General features: G+C 46.8%; 1 long non-coding RNA gene across 1 annotated transcript in view; it reads right to left on the bottom strand.

Moving 5' to 3' along the window:
- Window positions 1-8552, bottom strand: part of LOC148687764 (uncharacterized) — a 38684-nt gene extending 30132 nt beyond the window's left edge. The window contains exon 1 of the long non-coding RNA XR_015946649.1: window positions 8301-8552. This is a non-coding gene — a long non-coding RNA (uncharacterized LOC148687764). The remainder of the gene's footprint in view (window positions 1-8300) is intronic.
- Between the last annotated feature and the right edge of the window lie 3692 nt (window positions 8553-12244).

The raw sequence follows: 12244 nt of genomic DNA, 5'->3' as shown, positions 1-12244 counted from the left end.
CACTGTATCTGAAGAAGTGTGCATGCACACGAAAGCTCATACCAAAATAAAAACTTAGTTGGTCTTTAAGGTGCTACTGGAGGAATTTTTTTATTTTACTTCGATCCAGACCAACACGGCTACCTACCTGTAACCAACACTTCATTTTATGGTGCATTCATGATGATCTGTGCTCATGATCCCAATCAAACATTTAAAACACAATACAGCATTAAACATTAAAAACTTCCCTAAACAGGGCTGCCTTCAGATGTCTTCTAAACATCAAACGGTTGTTTATTTCCTTGACATCTGATGGGAGGGCGTTCCATAAGGTGGGCGCCACCACCGAGAAGGCCCTCTGCCTGGTTCCCTGTAACCTCACTTCTCGCAGGGAGGGAACCGCCAGAAGGCCCTCGGAGCTGAACCTCAGTGTCTTGGAAGAACGATAGGAGTGGAGACGCTCCTTCTGGTATACTGGACCGAGGCCGCTTAGGGCTTTCAAGGTCAGCACCAACACTTTGAATTGTGCTCGGAAACGTACTGGGAGCTATGAGGAACAACTAACCAAAGTGGAATGATGTCTGGATGATCCAGTATTGTATAAATCCACTGCAGTTGTGCGGTTACCGCATTAATGACATGTTGCAGAATACCACCAAAAATAACCCCCAACTAGTCTGAAAAGTCCCTCAGTCCTTCCACAATCATTTATTGGGATAATTGTGGATTGGATCGAGAAAGTGACGGGTTTGTGGATTAATTTCTGGATTATTGAAAGAAACCTGGTTAAACAGACAATCCTTTGGGATTTTACCATCTTCTCTAGGCTTAATTCAAGAGATCAGTAGTGGAGGAAAACCCTGGTCTCTTGCCATCCCATCTAGCCTGAGCGATCCAGGCACAGCACTTCAGCCAAGTTTCTGAATCCACAAGGATAGTTTCTGTCTGGCAGAAGATCGAAAAAGTCCCGGTGTCAATTTCCACCAGGAAAAAGCATCTTCCCCTGCCCACAAGGGCGTTTGCCATGTCCCTAAATCCTGGGAAGATGTTGCAATGGTTACCTGGCATGTGCTCTGATTGGCTGAAAAGTGCCAGCTGTCACTCTCACCAACATGGGTGGGCTGTGGGCCGGCAGTTTTTGGCGCTGTGGGTTAAACCACAGAGGCTAGGGCTTGCCGATCAGAAGGTCGGCGGTTCGAATCCCCGCGACGGGGTGAGCGCCCGTTGTTTGGTCCCAGCTCCTGCCAACCTAGCAGTTCAACAGCACGTCAAAGTGCAAGTAGATAAATAGGTACCGCTACAGCGGGAAGGTAAACAGCGTTTCCGTGCGCTGCTCTGCTTTGCCAGAAGCGGCTTTGTCATGCTGGCCACATGACCCGGAAGCTGTACGCCGGCTCCCTCGGCCAATAATGCGAGATGAGCGCGCAACCCCAGAGTCGGTCACGACTGGACCTAATGGTCAGGGGTCCCCTTTAAGGATAAGAAAACCAGCAACGATCTGTGCTGTGTTGCTCCAGAGGAGACCAGAAGCTTGTTGGTAAGTAGCGAGGTGGCGTTAGATAGATTTGAACCAACAGGTGTCTTTTATTTTCCATCCCTTGCTTTGTCTATTTGCCTCCCCTCTTCCTTTTTCTTCCCATATACTGTATACATTAAAAATGGAAGGCTGTCGTCACACAGCCTGCATTGAAGGATTTCAAAGGCCGCATCATAATCCCAGGCTTACGATTTAAACATTTTTATATATGACTAGCTGAACTAGCTGACCCGGCCACGCGTTACTGTGGTTCTTTCCTGTGATCCCCCCCCCTGTCCCGATCCATGACGTATCCTGCCCCTCCTCCCTCCACCCCGGCTCATCCCTGTGTTTCGGTAGGATACCCTTCCCTCTGTTGTCCCTGGGGAGTGTTGGCCCCTCCCCCCTGTACCGCCATACCTAGGGCCCCACCCTTTGAAAAGGAACTGTCAGCTTCTAGGTTCTATTTCCCAGCATGCATTTTTGTCTGAGCCTTCTGTTGTCCCTGGGGAGTGTTGGCCCCTACCCCCGGTATCTTCCTACATTGGCCCCCACCCTTGGAGAAGGAACTGTCAGTTTCTGGGTTCCATTTCCCAGTATTTACTTTTGTCTGAGCCCTCTGTTGTCCCCTCCCCCCTGTATCTCCATACATTGGCCCCTGCGCAGACATTGTGAACATTTCTATATATTTAGATTAAGGATCGGGGGTGATGATGCACCCTGGGACCCAGAGAACTACTTTAAAAATCCCAACGGGGGTGTGTGTCAAATAGCGAAGCCCCACAGCCCCGTAGCAACAGACAGGTCCAGACAGAAGGAGGGGGGTCATATGGGCCACTTGGCGCGGGCCTCTGAATCTAAAGGGGGCCTCGGTAAGCATATTAACAATCAGTAAAATGGAAAAAGTAACAAAAGGGTTAAAAACAGGGTCACATTATCTACCTGGCCCTGGCCTCTTTCTGGCCCTGCAAGGGCTTGGCAACAGAAGGTGCGTTCTGAAGCACCCGAGTTGTTCAGTTCCATAAAAAAACCCAGGAAGTGGCAAGGGGAAGGTAGGGGATTGTAAATCGAGGGGGGGGGGAGGAATTGAAGCCTAGGTTAAAAGGGGCACGACTGCCCTTACTTAAAATGGCCGCCGGAGCCTCGCATGTGACACAACGCCCACTGAATTATAAAGCGAAAACCCCTCGCTGTGCCCCCAAGCATGTGTTAGGAGAAATGATGAACGACTGCCTAATGCTGCCAGGCGTTTATTAATGCAGCCGCCGGGAGAGGCTTTGGGCTTGGGCTTTGGGGGTGGAATGGCTGTTTTGGTGGTTGTTGGTTGTTGGTCAGTTGCTCCCCCCACCCTATGTCAGCCCATGACCTACCTATTTGGGCTCCTCCTCCCCCCACCTACCATCCAGGGCTCCATTCGGGATAGTATTTAAAGGGCTGTAGAGCTGAGGCCTGGTCTGTAAAATGGAGCCAAGGCCTAGTCTTTAGGCTGTAAAGTAGAGGCGAGGCCTTGGCTTGGGCTAGTATTTAAATGTGACCCGAGGCCTCCGCTCTGTCTCTCCATTCCTTGGCCCTGGCCTGACTCTGTGGGTTGTCTGGTATAACGCCAATTGAGGGCGCTGTTTGACTTGGTGGAAAACCAGGTCTATACCTGCCCAGGTGTGTGATGTCAGGGATTTTTGTCCCCAACAACGCTCGGGGAGTGGCCTGGATCGTTGTGTCAAAATTTCAGGACGATCGGTCAAGCGGTTACGGAGAAAAGTGCTGCCAACAATTTCCAGATTTTTACATTTTTATATACAGTACATATATAGATAAATATATTTGGGGGGGGGGGGAGAACCTTGTTCTCCAAAAGTTTTCTTTTGCTCTCCAGCTCCACTTGGCCCTTGCCATAGCAGATCGGCACATTTCTCGGGTGGGGTAGCGAAACAAAGCATGGGTGTTGTGTTCACAAATAACGCCAAGCCATGATTAATACAAACAAACGCTTGGTAAGCCAGCAAGAAATCATGGCTTCAGATGGTGGCTTGTTGGCAGTAAACAAACTATAGTTAAGCTGCCGAGCAGGATTTGCATGTGGCGCTAAGCCAAGAGTAGGGAATCTTAGGCCTGGTTGCAACATGGACTATGACAACAATGGCAGTTTTTATGCCATGGCAGTTTTTTCCCTAACATGGAAGCCATCTTTTCAGAGCTGCTTGCTAAACCTATGGCAAATCTTTTATTTGCACATGTCTTATGGCAAATATTTTATTTGAAGGTGTCCTTTGTTTAAAGGTCTCTTTAATCCAAGTCCAGTTTGAACATTTAAAAACCCATAAGAATGGAGATCGAGAGTAATGAAGTTTCCCATGGCTCCTAGTTGTTGCTGCTACTACTACTAGTATTAATGGTGCTGCTACTACTAGTACTACTAGTTATAGTAGTAGTAAAATGATTTATACAACACATTTTATTTTGAGAAAAAATACCAAGGTAGCTTCCCATAATAATAAAAAATACACAGCAGAACGTGGCAAAAACCATTTCATCAGAACATGAAAACACCCATAATTAAAAGACTATAATAAACAAGCCTTCTAAAGTAGCATAACAGTCAAAACAATAATTAAAGCAGCCTGGAGATCAGGAGATCATTTGTCCAGACAGGAGTGTCTTCTAGAGCTGGCACAATGTTGACATTGATGGAGCCTCTCGCATTTCAGCAGAGAGAACACGGGGGCAGTAAATGCTTCTGAAGACCAGTAGCTGGGAATTGAGAATGGGGAGAGAGTGCTCTGGTGCTCAGGTCCTGTTTGTGGACTTTTCATAGGTACCTGACCAGCCACGGTGAGAATGAAAGGATGCTGAATGAAAGATGGGGCTTTGGTCTGATCCAGTGGCCAGGCTCTTCGTGGGTTTGTATTGGGCAAGTCTAGCACCTGGATTGCTTTTGTTGCAAGTTCTCTAGGGTTTCAGGTGGGGCTTTCTCAGACCTACCTAGAGATCCCGGGGGTTGAATCTAGAGCCTCTTCAAGCTATGAAGGCATGGCCACGCCACCTTCACTGCAAGGAATTGAAGCTGCTGCAGACCAGGGCTTCCCAAACATTTTGGGGGTTCAATAAACTCATTCCCAGCGTCACCTACCTGGTGGAAAGCATTATTCAGAATAGAGGTTTGCACGACCCACTAAGGAATCATAGATCATTGAACTGTAGAGTTGGAAGGGAACCCCAACGGTCATCTAGTCTATGGTTACCAGATGTCCCCATTTCCCGGGGACAGTCCCCGGATTTACAAATCCGTCCCCGGAATGTCCCCGGATTTCATTAATGTCCCTGGATTTTTGTAGATTTATTAGTAGGGAATGAATGTTGCACAAGACACATCATATGGGGACTTCCAGCGAGGCAAAATGGCAGGCGCCATGGCAGCGAGCAGCTCCTGAAGCCAGCCAGAGCCAACTGCGCTACCAGGCTGGCTCCGGGCTGCTGAGACTGCCGCTGCCGCCGCCACTGCCAAGGGGGAACCAGGGATGCCCGGCGCATCAACTGGGGGAACCGCTGACACACACACCCCACGACCCAAATTGAGCCGGGAGCGAGAGCACCTGGCCACTCGCCCAGTGGCACTCCGGGGCCAGGAAAACCTGACACAGGGAGAAGGAGGAGAGGAGGAGAAGGAACAGAGAGAAAGAGGAAGGAGAAAAAAGAGGGAAGCCCTGACCTTGAAGCTGCTGAAGAGGAGAGGTGGGCAAAGTGCATTTACACTCAGCGGCTCCCTGCCCCCCGCATTCCATGCTGGAATGAGAGTCAGGTACCGAGACGGACTTTGAGTGAAGCCCTTTCCTTCCCTGGAAGGAATTTCCTCTATCATTCTTATTTTTCTCCGCCTTCCATCCCCGCGATGTTGTGAGGACTGCCTCCATTTTAGGCAGATAGGAACTGGAAACCATCAGAAAGTTCTTCTTGATGTTTAGTCAGAATCTCCTTTCTTGTAACTTGAAGCCATTGAGTTGGGGCCTACTCTCCGGAGCGGGAGATAACAAGCTTGCTCCATCTTCCATCTGATAACCCTTGAGATATTTGAAACTGGCTATCCTATCTCCTCTCAGTCTCCTCTTTTGCAGGCTAAACATACCAAGCTCCCTCAACCATAGTGGCTAACAAATTGAGTTTGAATCCTGACAAGACAGAAGTACTGTTTGTGGGGGACAGGAGGCGGGCGGGTGTGAAGGACTCCCTGGTCCTGAATGGGGTAACTGTGCCCCTGAAGGACCAGGTGCGCAGCCTGGGAGTCATTTTGGACTCACAGCTGTCCATGGAGGCGCAGCTCAATTCTGTGTCCTGGGCAGCTGTTTATCAGCTCCATCTGGTACGCAGGCTGAGTCCCTACCTGCCCGCGGACTGTCTTGCCAGAGTGGTGCATGCTCTAGTTATCTCTTGCTTGGACTACTGCAATGCGCTCTACGTGGGGCTACCTTTGAAGGCAGCCCTGTTTAGGGAAGCTTTTAATGTTTGATGGATTTCTGTATTTTAATATTTTGTTGGAAGTGGCTGGGGGAACCTGGCCAGATGGGCGGGATATAAATAAATTATTATTATTATTATTATTATTATTATTATTATTATTATTATTAACCATTCCCCATCAGGCTTGGTTTCCAGACCCTTGATCATCTTGGTTGCCCTCCTCTGCACACATTCCAGCTTGTCAACATCCTTCTTAAATTGTGGCGCCCAGGACTGGACACAGTATTCCAAGTGGGGTCTATAACTTCCCTTAACTGGGACGCTACACTAGATAATAACACAACGAAATTCAAAACAGTAACAATTAATTGTGCATTTATTCAAAATCTAGTTAAAACTATTTAGTTTGGTTAATTCCTTAAAATTGAGAGACTTGATCCAGCGATACCACTGTTTCCAAATCTGCTAGCAACCTCCTGCTTCCCCCTTTCCTCTTACCCCCCCTCCCAGTTATCCCACAATCCCGGTTGCCACACACTTTGGGAGCCACTGTTGTAGAGCAGTATGAATTTTTGGCAAAAAAACAAACCAGCCCATGGTAGTTACTTTTTTTGTTTTAAAAGGAAAAACCCCTAAAAGTGCAAAAAGTGCAGTTGGAGTGCTGACTGGCCATGGGCACTGTCAGTGGAGCTGTTATCAACTGCACAGTTTTTGACACCCCCACAAATCTTAGGTGCACATTGTCGCTTTGCTGCCAATACAAACTGTAGCTTATGCAGAACGGAAAGCAAAAGTATTTATGGCTGTTTGGGGCTGAGCTGAAAACCACAGTGACTCACAGAGAGCCTTCTAAATTTCGACAACTTGGCAGCATACTCGTCCGGGATAATAGGATTTGGTGTAGACTCTCAGATGCCGTTTACGGAATAGGGAGTGCGTTGTGAACAAGTTGAGCCCAGTTAAAATAAAATAAAAAACTAATCTAGGGTCTCAATAGAATCAAAACTATTGAGGATGTATTGGTTCCTGAAATCCATTCTGCAGAATCGTCCCCATGCAATTTTCGGGATGATATATACTGCTGTTATGTTATGGTTTGATGTTATGTCTTGATTTAGGAAAGGGGTTTGCTTTACTGAACCAGTCCGTCATTTGACCGTGCTGTTGATTTGTTAACCATTTTGGTTAACGTTTAGTCAAGTTGGGGCAATCTCAGCCTGGCCTGGTGGTTTGCAAAAAGAACACTGTTATTTTTAGTGCTCCCGACTCTGTTGCAATGGTCGCTTCCATAATGGATATTGCTATTTACGGTATTTACGCGTCATCAAGTAGCCATTTGCTTGTCCCCAGGGGTACTGCAATTTCTCTGTCTAGGCATTTATACGATAATGCAAGGTTTTATTTCATTTAATTGCTGGCATTTAGGATTGAATAACCCACCAGTGCTCACTGGAAGGACAGATCCTGAAGCTGAGGCTCCAATACTTTGGCCACCTCATGGGAAGAGAAGGCTCCCTGGAAAAGACACTGATGTTGGGAAAGATGGAGGGCACAAGGAGAAGGGGATGACAGAGGACGAGATGGTTGGACAGTGTTCTCGAAGCCACCAACATGAGTTTGAGCAAACTGCGGGAGGCAGTGGAAGACAAGAGTGCCTGGCGTGCTCTGGTCCATGGGGTCGTGAAGAGTCGGACACAACAACCCACCATTAAAAATAGGGGTATAGTTTACACCATGGGTCAGCAAACTAAGGCCTGTGGGCCAGATCAGGCCCAATTGCCTTCTAAATCCTTCTAACAAGGAGAAATGTAAAGTACTACAGTTGGGCAAAAAAAATGAAAGGCACAAATACAGGATGGGAGACACCTGGCTTGAGAGCAGTACATGTGAAAAGGATCTAGGAGTCTTGGTATACCACAGACTTGATATGAGTCAGCAGTGTGATGCAGCAGCTAAAAAAGCCAATGCAATTCTGGGCTGCATCAATAGGAGTATAGCATCTAGATCTAGGGAAGTAATAGTACCACTGTATTCCGCTCTGGTCAGACCTCACCTGGAGTACTGTGTCCAGTTCTGGGCACCACAGTTCAAGAAGGATACTTACAAGCTGGAACGTGTCCAGAAGAGGGCAACGAAAATGGTCAAAGGCCTGGAAACGATGCCTTATGAGGAACGGCTTAGGGAGCTGGGTATGTTTAGCCTGGAGAAGAGAAGGTTAAGGGGTGATATGATAGCCATGTTCAAATATATAAAAGGATGTCATATAGAAGAGGGTGAAAGGTTGTTTTCTGCTGCTCCAGAGAAGCGGACACGGAGCAATGGATTCAATCTTCAAGAAAGAAGATTCCACCTAAACATTAGGAAGAACTTCCTGACAGTAAGAGCTGTTCGGCAGTGGAATTTGCTGCCAAGGAGTGTGGTGGAGTCTCCTTCTTTGGAGGTCTTTAAGCAGAGGCTTGACAGGCATATGTCAAGAATGCTTTGATGGTGTTTCCTGCTTGGCAGGGGGTTGGACTGGATGGCCCTTGTGGTCTCTTCCAACTCTAGGATTCTATGATTCTATGAAATCCGGATTGCGGACGCTGGGAATCCAGGCAGCCGGCATTGTGCGCGCACGATGGTTTTTGCGACTCAGCCAAGCTTGGGGGTCAAAAGTGAGGCGGGCAGCTGCACAAGACAAACCCTTTCTCCGTATGTCGCACACACACAGCAATCTTTTCTTCCGGGGTGTGGGGTGGGGAAGAGGTAAAAGGAGCCACAGTTTGGATTTCCACCATTTAGCTGCCGGCAACTGACCTCAGGAAGGGCAGTTGTGGTGGCAGGGGCTCGGAGGCGCCTTAGGAGCGATGGCCACTGGTGTCTGTGGCGGCGGTGCTCCCCGCCAGATGAAGCAGGGAGTGCCTGGGCGGCTGCACTCCAAAGCACATCTGCGCTCGGCTGGGGAGGTCACTTGTTAGCTACACGGTGCGTGTGAGCCATGGAAAGGTAAATAGCCGCCACCGCCTCGTCTTCCCTCACACGGGGAAAAGAACATTTTTGTGTGCAAAGGGATAATAATTTAAAAGAAGTTATAATTTGGAAGAAAGAATGTGAGTTTAGAATTGGAAACTGCATGAGTTAGAGAATTATTTAGAACTCAAGAGGGGGAAATGAGGAAGTCCAAAATGTTTAGATTTGAAGTTGTGTAATATGAATAATCTTTTGTTCTTTTTTTTCTTTTCCTTTTTATATTATTGTTAGTTATATGCGAAGAATTTTAGGGAATATATTGTTTGCTACTTTTTGTATTTTTTTTCTTGTAAAACCCAATAAAAATTATTATAAAAAAAGGAACATTTTTGCTTGAGCGGCGCTGGCCTGACTTAGCGTGGCCAATGGCTTTTCCCTTCACCCACGCATGCGCACACGCTCTCCATGGCTGACAAGAATGGCACGCTTACCTCAGCCCCCCACCCCGCCTTACGAGAGAAATAATTACTGTCAATGCGTAAAATGCAAAGGAAGCAGCGTGGGTGTGTGAGGGAACAACACCCCCCCCCCCAAAAAAAAATCACATGTGGGCAATGTTGGGGTTGGTCCCAATAAGGGTTTTTGCCAAAAATGTGGGTCAATGAAAATCATGGCAACATATAGTCCGGCCCCCCACAAGGTCTGAGGGACAGTGGACCGGCCCCCTGCAAACTTTTTCAGCTGCTTCCATTGGAACATGTATTTGTCGATTTTATTGTGAATTTTATTTATTCTGAATAAATTTTATTTATTCTGAATAAATTTTATTTATTCTGAATTCTTTCCCCTCTTCTGGTTGTTCTGCTAAAAAAACACACAAAAAACCTCCTCTCTTTCAGCTACTTTTTCTTCCCTGGGCAGAAAAAATATGGTTTTCTACACCAGATTGCAGCCACCACTGCTAGATTTGGCAAAAAGGGGGAGAAAATAAATAAAAACCTTGGAATAAGAACTACATAAAACTGCGCATCGCATGTTCTTTGGCTCACAGTTAGGACTGGGCTCCAGGCATTCCTGGAACTCTGATCCAGGAAACGTTTTAGGAAGCCTATGTTCTTCCAACTTAGCCGGTTTGGAAGAATGGGAGGGGAGGAGATACGACAACAAAGGCAGATGGACCGAAAAATCCCGCTTTTTGGCTCAGAGATTTGCATCGGAAACTCCTGGCTGCCTACCTGAAAGGGTTCTTAATGAAGCTATTTTGCAGCACCTGAAATGGTCTGCATCATGTAACAGAAGAACATAAGAGCTTGTGGGATCAGGATAATGGCCCGTCTAGTCCAGCTAAGATATACCTTGTTTAGCTTATACATAAATCTGGCACTGGTGAACCTGCAGGTTGGCTGGGGAAGGATGTGTCCCAAATACACTTCATGGGATGGAAGGTGCAATTCTGTTAAGACAAGTCTTTGCCAGCCAGTTGACTCTCATTACGTGGAGCTGAGCAATTAGCCTCTCCCAGACCATGAGTTTAAGAACAGCAGAAGCAACTGTGAAGGGAGAAGAGGAATGCAGGGATTAAAAAAACAATAATTTTATAAGTGTGTGTCTTTGTTTCTCTGTTTGAACCTATTGTGGTATTTTAGGCATTGTGACTTGCAGTTATTTTTATTGATAATAGTTTAGTAATTATTGTAATTGTGAATGGCTGCTTATTATTTGCTGGTTTTCTGAGAGTTAATTTTACTGCGTCCTATTACCGTATATCTTTTTTATGTTTTTTAAAAACAAGTCTTTATTTGGACACGTGCATTTAAATTTGTATTTTCAAGATAGCTTACAAAAGAGAACCATAAAACAAATATAAACCAGATTCAAAACATTAGAAATAAAAGCAATGATTGTACTATTATATTCTAATAGGTTATTGCGCATTTTAAAAATCGCTCCATTTTAAAATTATCTTCCAGTATGGCTTTTTGTATCGGATCAGATTGTTTTAAGGTTCGTGTTCTTTGCTGCATGTTTTGTTGCTGTAAACAGTGCCTTTGTATAGTAATAAAGGTAAAGGGACCCCTGACCATTAGGTCCAGTCGTGACCGACTCTGGGGTTGCAGCGCTCATCTCACATTACAGTGGTACCTCAGTTTATGAACACAATTGGTTCCGGAAGTCTGTTCATAAACTGAAGCATTCATAAACTGAAGCGAACTTTCCCATTGAAAGTAATGGAAAGTGGATTAATCCGTTCCAGGTGGGTCCGCAGAGTACTCAACCGGAAGCGTACTTAACCCGAAGCATGGGTGTAATTGGTTCCGGAAGTCTGTTCATAAACTGAAGCGTTCATAAACTGAAGCGAACTTTCCCATTGAAAGTAATGGAAAGTGAATTAATCCGTTCCAGATGGGTCCGCGCCGTTCCAGATGTGCCCCTTCTGCGCCCCTGATGTGTCCGTTCCAGGTGTGCCCCTTCTGCGCCCCTGATGGCCAGGCGCCCTGGCGCCTTGCGCCACCCAGCCCGGGCCTAGGAATAGCCCTGCCCGCCAGCCAGCTGATTGGCAGCTGGCGCTCCCCGCAGTGGTGTGTGGGGAGTGGCTGCCCACTTTGCCAACCCCCAGCAACGGCCCTGTTGGCGAGTGTGCAGTCCCCCCTAAAAAATGCTCAACAACTTTGGGCCACTCTCTTCTTTAATTTTAGTCCCCCAAAATAGGGGACGTCTTATACATGGGGGCGTCTTATACACGGGAAAATATGGTACTTTCTTTGATCTGCTGTGAATATTCCAAGGAGAAGGGGACGACAGAGGACGAGATGGTTGGACAGTGTTCTTGAAGCTACAAACATGAGTCTGACCAAACTGCGGGAGGCAGTGGAAGACAGGAGTGCCGGGCGTGCTATGGTCCATGGGGTCACAGAGAGTCGGACACGACTAAACGACTAAACAACAACAACAACAACAAATATTCTGACGTTCAGCTTCACTGGGCGGTCATGAGTTCTAATCTAGTCTTGTTCACACAACCGTTTCTCCTGAGTTGACGGTGGGCAGACATGAAGTTGAAGAGGCACCTCCCATGTGCGATGGGGACTGGTCCTTTTTTTGCTTTCCGAAATGTATGTCTATTTCACAAAGCTCTGGGCCCGTTCCAAAGCTGAACATATTTCTTGTTGCTCTGCATGTTCCAGAGCTCGGCTCTGGCATTCCAAGGGACTCGAAATAAGCTCTGAATCCATCATCTCACAGAGCATGGCTATAAACCTCCGAGTATCAGAAGCTGGAAGCAATTATTGGGGATGGGATTACTCTGCTAGAACTGGATGCGTTTGTTCGCTTCTCTGGTACATT

This window comes from Zootoca vivipara, chromosome 1, assembly GCF_965207765.1.
Source record: "Zootoca vivipara chromosome 1, rZooViv2.hap1.1, whole genome shotgun sequence".
In the NCBI taxonomy this organism is placed as follows: Eukaryota; Metazoa; Chordata; class Lepidosauria; order Squamata; family Lacertidae; genus Zootoca; species Zootoca vivipara.
This window is presented reverse-complemented; position numbering and strand designations above follow the sequence as displayed.